Source organism: Kryptolebias marmoratus, linkage group LG2 (assembly GCF_001649575.2).
Source record: "Kryptolebias marmoratus isolate JLee-2015 linkage group LG2, ASM164957v2, whole genome shotgun sequence".
Taxonomy (NCBI): domain Eukaryota; kingdom Metazoa; phylum Chordata; class Actinopteri; order Cyprinodontiformes; family Rivulidae; genus Kryptolebias; species Kryptolebias marmoratus.
The window spans coordinates 16,168,317-16,179,426 of record NC_051431.1 but is presented as its reverse complement, the minus strand read 5'-3'; positions in this window follow the sequence as shown (position 1 = coordinate 16,179,426).

Genomic DNA, 11,110 nt, shown 5'->3' with positions numbered 1-11,110 from the left:
AGTAATTACCTCTGTAAGTAATGAAACACTGAATCAGATATTCAACAAAGACATTGAGAGACAGGACAGAAACACCACAGTCCAGTTTGACCGCTCCATCTGATATTAGCCTCCATCTAATATTGAAGAATGTTCCAGATTAGAGAGCTGACAGCAGCTAACTGACCAGCTGCACTAACACCTCCCTGCTGCCGTCACAGCCAGTGGACCGCCGTAGATTAATCACCCCCTCAGAACCTCGGCCAATTACAAAACTCGGCTCTCATCTCCAGTGAGGGATGCCCTTGAGGAAACTTACGCACACACAGACACATGCAAGCGGGAGTACACACAAAGTTCCACACTCACCACTTAATTCAGCCTTCTGAGGGCAGTGGGCCGCTCAGCGCGGATGTTTATGGTTTCTCTGAAAGTGTAAATCACCGTGGTTACAGCTGGACAGATTTATGATCACAGCCTGTCTACCAGCTCTTAGACAAACTGTGGAGCACATGCTCACACAGCTGGATGCCCTAAAGTGGCGATGATACAGCAAAAAAAACCCTACTGATTGTGACTGACCGTCGGTTGTGAGGAGTCTGCGTGCGAGCTGTAGCCGCGCTTTAGATTTCCACTTTAAAGCTGATTTTTGCTGCTTTTTTATGAAAAGAAATACTTGCAAGTTGATGCACTGTAAAATCTAACATGTTGATTCAACTCAAACTAATGAGGGAAGTGACCATAACATGTTCTACTAACATCTTATGTTCTCTTCCGTATTAATTGCTTGTAGTGTAAACAACTCTGTTAGTTTGGTTGATTGGGTTCGAATTTGAAAATGTTTGGAATTAATAAAACGGTAAGTTAATTAGACTTTGATTCATTTGTGTTGATCTAGATCCCTTAAATGATTAAACTGCTTGGTATCACAGTTCAATCTACACATCTATAGTAGCACGTTTGAATGGAATTCATGAACTGATTGAACTAAAACATTGGACTAAATTTAAAAGCCAGTTTCAACATAACTAATGTTGCCTTTTTGAAACAAATTTGTTCTGGTACGACGACAGAGCACTTTGTCATGGTGCAGTATTTAAGCAATCCGCTTGTTAGTCCAAAATTCACTTCCTGCTGTTTGATTGGAAAGAGTCCTTGTCTTATTTTCCTGAAAATGGTCTTAGCATTTAGGAGGAGGGACAGACTTTAAAAACTGTGATGGTTAAAACATTTGAGTCCACCGACCAGGCTGACTGACCTGCAGAGTTAAGCTGAGAGGCAATTTTAATTCAGTTAGGCAAGACTTTTCATGGTTTGTTTTCAACTTATCATTAATTTTTTTATCACGACAACTTTGCAGATAATGAACGGAAACAACAAACAGACAAAGACACATTTTACAGTGTAAAAGTACACTACAAATGTACACCTCTAAAAAAAATGAAGGTGAATCTACTCTGATGATTCTGAGTTAAGTTTGAGGTAAAAAATCAATCCAACTTCATCACCAGTGTGGAGTTGCATGTGGGGCGACACGGGTGTTTGTGCCACAAAAACAGCTTCTTCATCAGCTATCTTTACTTATTTATTTCTTTTGCTTGTTTGCATCCGTTCTGTGTTTTGATGCGTCATCGTGACCTTGGCTGCGGTTATTTGAGTGGAGATGCTCAGTCGGGGGAAGTGTCAGCAACAATCGAGCTGTGAACGCCTGCCAATTCACAGACTGCTGACACTGATCAGTTTCCATAAAGAAAACATAAGTACCAAATAATCTCTTTCCATTTAGTTGCTGTGTGTTTGATTGTTCTTTATTAGAACCGTCAATACTGTTTAAAACCGTCACTCCTGCTACAAATTAGTTACCATGATCTGCTGCTGAGTCCTAATATCTGTGGATTGTTCCCAACAAAAGATCTAATCAGCACCAAATGGGCTATTTCCTAACGGAAAATAAAAATTTAGGTTGTTAAAAGTGTAAATATTCTCTACCTCCCAAGGCGGAGTAAGTTACTTTCCTTTTGGACAAACATTCTTCCTGAGCTGTTTTCTTATCGAGTGAAAAGAGTGACTTTAAAAATTCCTCAAGAAAAATAAGCTGAAATACTTATAATGAATAAAGTGCTCACGCAAAAATGTGTTCCTTTTCATTCAACTTTTTCGACGAAAAAAAAAAAGAAGCATTATGAGAAAATGCTGTTAAATTCATAGAGTCCTAAACTGAGATGGTGCCTAAATGAAAGGTTAGCAGACCAAGAAATAGCTGGATGTTTAACCCAAATTCTACAGGTTCGGAGAATTTTCAAAATTAACTCTAAGCTCGAATGAAGGTTGAAAAAGTAAACGTTTATGTTTAAAAGGAAAAAGGGAACTAGCAAAACTGAGAGTTTTAAAAAATTGGAAAGGATTAGGTTGCAGGTTACAAAGAGACCGATGACCTCACAGTGCTCTCCGTGTTTTATTAGGACATGGCTCGATGGCAACAAATTTAGAAAACCCCCTTCAGTCTGAAGGTAATCATGATGCTGCTGCTACGCTCCTATTGTACTCGCCAAGTAGGTTTTTACCTGCTAGTTTTCATGGCCTGAGAGGCTCTCCTGTGCCCTCATCACACTCTTTACTTCAGTAGTATATTCCTACAATGATACTACTACATCCCAGCCCTGCCCTGGCACATGTGTCATGAAGAATCATCCCTTTTTATGACCTCTGACCTGCCGTCATCTGTTCTCTCACATTCTGACCTGAGGGAATTTTGATTGTTTTTGGACACGTGTATGCACTTGTGGACATCTATTCAGTTATTCACAGATCTGATGTTTAATCAAAATTAACCTGACAACCTGTCAGAATTAATACCATCCTCTGACCAAATTCCAAAGTGAACTTTTTACCAAAATAATTTAAAGTGCTCCAAACTCTTGTTCTAATAAAAAAAAATCAATAAAAACATTGATTCTAAAATCCAAACATTCTGTTAAAAAAATATCTTGGTTTAGATAAACTAATAATCACTATTTCATTTTAGAATATAAAAGTATTACTCATTGCCGTGTTTTATCTTGATAAATCCTCATTCAAAGTAATTACTTAGTCATTCCTCACAAAAATATTCTCTGAACTTTTAGTGTTAGTCTTAAATTCAACAATAAACATTTAGGATGACAGAATATATTTTCTTGATTTATTTTTATTTTTATAAGAAAACCTTTAAGAAAAAAAAATTTGTTTCTTCCTTTATCGGTGTAAATATGATGATAAGGGTTCCTTGTGATGAACAAATGTCATCCTTCAGTTGTTGAAACCTGATAAATGGTAAGTTTAATCACAAAATCACAGGTCATTTGTTCCACACTAGTACAGGGCTGATGGTGTTCTACGCTAAGCACAAAACAACCAAGCCACTCCGGTGTGCCCAGACTCTGTCTTAATTACACTGCAGTGCTCAAAACTCTCCACAACCAATATACGTAATTATCATACGTAATGGAGACCTCACTGCCTTCATAATACTCACCTGAAGACCTCACCAAGAGCCTGCAAAGATGATCCATGCTCTGGGCTTTATGTTGTTGCGTCATCAAGGGTGACAGGAACCTTAGTTGTTAGAAAATAAAAAGGGTGATCACGGACACAAGAAAATCAGAGAGAAATTAAAGACATAATCTGGCACAAAAAACAAAATTAAATTCCTAGCAAACCTCGAACACTAAAAGCCATAAACCATATCCAAGTTTGGCCAGTTCTTCACTAAAATATACACCACACATGGGTAAATAATACACTTACTGCTGTATTTTTTGTGTAGGTTTATGCTTGTAGCCCTTTTTTTTTCTGTCTTCAAGAGGCACAGTTATCTTTCTTTTTTATCATCAGCGTTGCATCAGCAAAGTGTTACTGAAACTCGTCCCGCAGTACTTCTTCTCAATGATCCACTTTGAGAAACACAAACCCCAGCAGCCATAAAAATCCTTTCAATTTCTTTTTCAAGTACACCAAAATTCACACGAGTGATCAAATGTTGTCTTTAAAAAGCAAAACAAAACAAAAAAAAGAAAAGGAAAAAACGGCAACTCCTTGATTGTTTTTGCATATAAATAGTGTAGTAGGTGCACAAATAGAAAACCATTTTTCACAAACAGATTTCCCAATTTGTCCTTCGTTCTCCCCACATTTAAACCAGTTGTGTTGTGAGAAGGTTCCCCGCAAGCGGGCGTTTCCACCTTGTGTTTGTACATTTACTTTATTTGTGTGATTCCACACAGAGCTGCAGCCAGAGACAGATTAGCTCGGTGTCTCTGCCACCAACATGCTTCATTAGGAACGATAGACGCCGCCAAGCCGGCAGATAGGCGCAGTCTGACAGAACAGCTGAGCCATTAGAGAGCGTCCACAAAGACACAAGTGGAGACAGGTGGTGAGTTTAGGGTTCGATAAGGTTGTGGTGTGTTTCGTGATTGTAGGCCGCTGGATTGCAAGAATGTACTGAACAAAAACTACAGCTTTAAAAGTTTGAATAGAATTCTTGATTTTTCAGAAAAAGAGAGGGAAAACTGTCCACATGAAACAGATCTGACAATTTTATTCTTAAAACTTAAAGCATATAAAGCCCCAAAGACAACCAAACTGTATAAGTGCAGACAGAACAAAAACTGTTAACTTAATACTTAAATGTGATCCTCTCAGGAGACGCTATCTTCCTTTTGCTTTTGGCGCTGGGCGATAAATATGGAGACAATAAGTAAAACGTGAAATTTAAAATGATAGAAACACATAATATTTAACAGAGACGGGACTCCACTAATACTCCTGCTTTGGTGTGGGAGAAAAGATGGAGAGGGGGACATGGAAGAGGCAGACAGGGTAATAAACTGAGGAAAATGACAACTTCTTTAAGGGAGGAGTGTGAAGTTGACTCATCCAACATGATTTCACACTTCCCTGAAAAGGCAGCTACGCAGTTGCAGCACACATCCCTGAAAGAGACGCCGTGTCAGACAGAGTTGCCTTTAAAAGGCTGCAAAGGGAGAGAAAATGGTGTTAATGGGTCCAAAATGCTTTTAACACTCCTCCCCACACGAGTCAGACTCCTGCCTTCCCCTTCTTACATCGACAATTATGAATTCCCCGTTTGAAATTTAGGATGATGCAGAGGAGTTGTTTCTGAGCTTTTTTCCTGCTGCTGGTGGTAATGCACAATGTCAAATGTCACGGTAAACAGTAAAAATGTTGTTTTAAACTTTTGAGTGATTTTACTTTTCACTTGAGTGCATCAGAGCTTGACATGATGCGCGAACCAAGCCCATTTGGTCTAATTGACAACACTAGTTGAGGTTTTCTTCAACAGATCAAACTACAAAAATGCTGAAAAACACAAGAAAGGAGACATCAAACTAATAATTTAACAGTGGTCTTATATCATAATGTTATGAGAATGTTAGATGCTTAAAATCTGCACCTTCCAACCACATTAGATGGACCTCTGACTTTAGGTTGTGCTTTTTTTGTCCCTTTGTTTCCCTTTTTTTTCTCCTGCAATTCTAGAGAAAACTGCAGTGATGAAGAAAAACCAATGCTGTACACTTTGCTTCAGCTGAACCTCTATGTCTATTTACTCTCAAGTAGCCCCGTTTTTATGCAATCAGTTTTATGGTAACAGGCCACGAGAGAGGAGGCAAGGGGAGAGTACAAAATACAGAAAAAAGTGGAGAGGTGCAACTCTTCGGCAAAAAGTATTGATTGTTTTTGGTGTTCTTTGTTTTGTTGCCTCACAACGTGAAATTTAATTCAACAATAATTTGATTAAAAATAATAGTTCTGCAAAAATACTTCAGATTAATGAAGTCAAAGGGGAGAAAAACTTCATTTAAATCCTTCTAAAAAGTATAAACATAAAAATAAAAAACCTCGTATGGACCAGTATTCATTTATTTTTGCAGCAGTTACAGCATCAAGTCTCCTGAGGTCCATCTCCATAAGCTTGAGACATCTAACCACTCGAACTGTTTTAGTTCTTTCTGCATGACCAAATTGTGTAACAATCATTAAATCAAACCAAAAATTCTCAGTTGGACCGAGGTCTGGGCTTTGACTGGACCATTCCAGGATATTTAACTGGTTCTCCTGAAACCACCCGAGTGTTTAGGATCTTTGTCCTGCTGGAAGGGGGACCTCTGTCCCAGTTTCAATTCTCTGGAAAAATCCCAACAACTTCCTCTCAAGGGTTTGCTCCATCCATCTTTCTGTTAACTCCATTTTCCAGTCCCAGCCAATGAACAGCATCCCCACAGCATGATGTTGCCACCACCATGCTTCACTGTGATGGTGGTGTTGTCAGCATAAGGAGAGGTGGTGGATTTACCTCAGACAGGAAGTTGTTCGAGTTCAGTCTCATCTAACCACAGCAACGGTTAAACAATGTCTTTTACCATTACCAAGAATACTTTTGCAACACATATGCGGCACACTGTGTCCACACTCCTTAGAATGACTCGGCCCTTTATCAGTGCTTTTTATTCATGACACACTTCAGCAAATCATATAAGACTTACTACTTTTCAATCAGTTCGATTCACGCACCATGGAATGTTATGACACTGTGAGAGAAAAAACCTAAATTTAAAGCCCACCGAAGCTCGGGGGAGAACATGTAAAACGCCGCATAGTAAAATTAAAACCACAGAACTTTGTAGTCTGACTTCTCTGCGCTAACTACCACTCACGCTCGTGGCCCTGTGTTGGATATTTCAAATCCGTAACTGTTCAGCAACATTTGACATTAATGACAAATATCTGTAATTTGTGTGAACCCTCCCTAAATACTAATCCTAAATACTAAAGAAGCCAACACGGTTTATTGGTTACGGTTCGGCGAGCTGCGCTTTAGGCGTCCCGCTTTTGAAGTCTCTTGTTAGCATTCTGAAGAATCCTCTCTGTGAGTAACAGGGGCTTGTAAATCTGGTCTTGACTCTATCAGCTGGCAAACAGAGTTGTTGACTTGTCTGCTTTCTGCTCTTGCTTCCAGCTGTGTTGATTTGTGATGCGCTTCAGATGAGTTGAACTAAGGCACAGTGCAGCTTTGGGTTGCCATCAGGCCTAAAGACTAACATATTTTTTTTGACAAAATGTCAAATCAAACACAAACCAGATGCTTATTGTCTGCCCTACGAATAAATCTACCGAGTGCGTTTGAGGTTTTCTTTTTCAATCTGCTCTCATCGACTGTATAACCACCCCTCTGAGAATTACCGGATGAGTGTGCAGCTCAGTTTGTCAGTCTTTATGACTCCAAGCGCTGCTGAATAAAGCTGTTATTATCTTAGAAAAGCACAAGATAGATCAAAGGCTGCAAATAAGGTGCCAAAAGCTAAACAAAGGTTTTTTATTTCCCCCTTCTTCTTCTTCTTCTTTTTTTTTTTTTTTTTTTTGCACGTTCAATTAGACTGATAAGACAAAAATGTGTCTGAATCAGGATTTATCAGAGACATGAAAAATGGTCCAGAAGTTTCCACCAACATCATCAGAAACAGGCCAGACACTCGCTGTAAATTATTTAGCCGAGCAGTGTACAGGGCAGCCAGTTTGGATTTTATTTAGTGATTTTGTGTGTGTGTAGGTGTGTGTGTGTGTGTGTGTTTGTCCCTGATCCTGCTGAAGTGTGTTCAGGTGCATCCATATATTTTTTTTTCTGTACAGTTTGAGTGTGTGCGTGTGTGTTCTGCAGCTGCCAAAAGCTCTGAGTTATGGCGGTCACACTGAAGTGTCAGAGAGCAGACTTCCTTTCATACTGCTGATAACCTGCCCACAGGGTTGTGTATCCTAACACACACACACACACACACACACACACACCTACACACTGGGTGTCACATTCATTGAATGCACATATTCATAAATTCCCTTTCTTTCTTTTTTTTGCTTTCCAAGACAGAAAACTGTCCTCAAGTACATCACGGCTTTTTGTTGTCTCTCTTTTAAATGTGAAATTAGTTTTCTGTGATGCGCGTCCCTCCAGTGACACAACTCAGAGAAAATTAATAAATCTTTCTCTTCGTGACTCCACTTGAGACCATGCCTGTCCTTCAAAGTGACTTTGTTCCCAATGGCTAATAGCCTGTTTACCAGCTCAGCACTGGATGAGGGGTGTCATTGAAACAGAACATAGCACTAAATCCTAAAAAACTATTTAGCCGTTTTGTCCTTCCCTGTCCTATCCCGTCTTTTATACTTTTTTTTCTTCATGCACCACAATTAGAGCGTTGTCTTTTTAAGACTTTAACCAAAAGTTTTTCAATTTGAAAAGGAGTTTAATGTAACTCAGAAGTGCCGTTTTATTATCGCCTGCCACCGCAAGCAAAAGCTTTAATGCTTTTGCCTGTGGGTGTGTGAGTGTGTGTGTGTTCATTGCAATCTTGATTATCAATGTTTTTTATTTTGATTGTATCATCTGTTGCTGCAAAGAAAAAGAAAAAAATTCCCAAGATGAGATTATGAACCTCTGTTGATACAAAATTGGCTAAACCTTAATCAATTTTACAGATATTGAGCTATATTTATTTATTTACCTTCAACTTATACTCCATGCACTAACACAATCTCAATACTGCATGAGATCATGCATACATCATTATAGTGCATGATGTTTTGGCAATAACTTTGTCTCTTTGCATCATAAAATGGTCTTAGTTTAAAACTCTGGCCTGAGAGACGTCAGGCGATATGTACCCCTTTAAATACTGCTAAGCCTTTACTTTTTGTTTTTACTCATCATTTGAGAGTCATAACTGGATTTGTTTTTAATATTAAATAAAAGCTTTGAAGCTCTGAAGGAATAGTATGATTTATATTGTAGTTTCAGAGAAGCTACCTTATAAGTAAATAATTTAAACAGCATTTTAAAGTTATTTCTGTTAGAATTGAATAGAAACATGTTGGATGGATGGATGGATGGATGGATGGATGGATGGATGTTCCCAATTTTCATTCTTTGATCGATTCACGTAATGTACAATGTTTTTTTTGTGTTTTATTTTACAAAAACTCAGCTTGTCCACGTCCCATTCAGATTTTTATTACTGAAATTGGGCTGTTCAGTTAGATGCAATTTAACAGTTTGCAGGAGCATATTTTTTTTACAAGAAGCTAAACTTTGCTGCAGGATGACAGTTTGTGTTTAGCGGCCCTCTGTGACATTGTGCGTTGTCCAATAAATCTGTGTGGAGACTGAGAAAGACTTGTGCCAACATCATCAAAATAATACAAGTTTATTCAAGATAAATGTAAGTAATCTGAAAAGGAAACATCAGAAACATGATACTACATGAAATAGAAACCCAGTTTTATTATCATTCCACATCCTTGTAAGCCCCAGTGCATTTTTCACAGTGTAAGGTAAACAGGGTCTGCAGAGCGGTTACCGTTCCCATAACATTAAGTGCAAATGTGTTTATCAAGCTTGTCAGGAAAACAACCCTGGAATGCTAAGATTTTTATTAGGTGGTCGAGGATAGTTGTATGTTTATTCGTACCACGACCACAGGCATCTCCTCCCAGCTGCAGGTTAGCTGGAGGTTTTGTTTGTTACTCCGTTGCTCAGAGATACCTCAGATAAACCACACCGTCTGTGTCTGAAGAGTCATCCAGCATTTGAAGCCTCCGAGTAAACAGGTTTCAGAGGAGAGCCTTTGGACTCGAGCTCACAGATTTCTTTTTTCTTTGCCTTGTGCCAACACTCACATCTTACTACACTGGAACATCGGATTGAAAAGGACTTTTTGTTTAATGAGTGGAGGTTTATTGTTCAACATAGTGTTCAGTTGAAGGCATAAATTACTCATTTGGTTAGTCCGTTTTAACAGAACAATGATTCAGTTTACACTGTTTCACAGAATTTATCAACGACATTATTGGTTTGTTTGGTGTCTTTATGTAAAAGGTCGTGCACACCGGGCAAAATCAGGGTAAATTTGACCTCCAAACAAAGTTTGAGTTGTGGAGTTTAATACCAACGTGCTTTTGTAACAAAGAAAATGTAAATTTTCTGTTTGTCTACATGAATCCAAACAGGAAACCGGAACCCTGTAGAAGAAATTTCAAAAAGTGCCGGTGAGTCAAAACATCACCTGAATCCTGGTTGTGTATGTAAAAGCTGAGCTGTTTTATATTTCAGCACCTTTTCTGTCTAACCGAATTGACAAGAGAGGCTTTTCGCAACCACAGAATGGACTGAAAATCATGTTCAATTTACAGATGTACCACTAACCACATGCATTTCTGCTCCGAGAGGTTGTTAAATACCACTAATGGTGTGAGGCTACTCTCCAAAAAGCTGTTATCTACTTGAATCCTTGTTTTTTTAGATGTTCTCCTTCAGCCCTTCCTTGACTGATATAATATGACCTCCCTAAAGCGGTACGCATACTGTACAACACAAACTCAAGCTTGTGCTACTGAAACGAGCTTGTGGGACGGGGAGGCAGAACAACATTCATTGCCAATTCTGCATTGTGTATGCGGTCTGTGTTCCTGCCAACCCGTGTCATCCTGTGGAGAGAGCTGACCACCGCTCGTCTGCTCAGATACACGGCAATGAGTGTCACATTCGTGTTGTCCCCTGCAGAGACCTCCATCGCTTTGAGACAGGCATCCTGACCAACCTGTAGGAGTCATACAGTGAACAAGGCGTTACTGGCAGTATTCCTGGCTGCTTTTATTGCCAACACTGCTTGTCGTACAGGCACACTGGTGCCTGGAACTTCAGGTCCATTTTCCTCACAGCGTGTCGGGACCAGGGCGTAAATCTCTCCAGGGTTTCACCATGACTAAGAAGTCCATGTTCTGGTATAAATTTAATAGTTTTCAAGTATTTGAAGAGGTTTTTTTTTTAAGGCTACATAATTATACAAAAATGTGTATCGCTCTTTCTCTCTACATCTTTGTCTAACAACCACAATATAAGTCCATAACAGTGGACAGTTCTTTCCTGTCTGTATCCGCGATCTCTGTGTCCTCTTTTTGTGCCCTAACGTCATCAGAGCAAAGAAATGTGTGGCTTTTAAGGGTGTCGATTGTGAATCTCCTGCTCAGCGTGTGAAAGTTGGCAACCCTACTTCTCACATCGCCTGTGTCTTAGTAG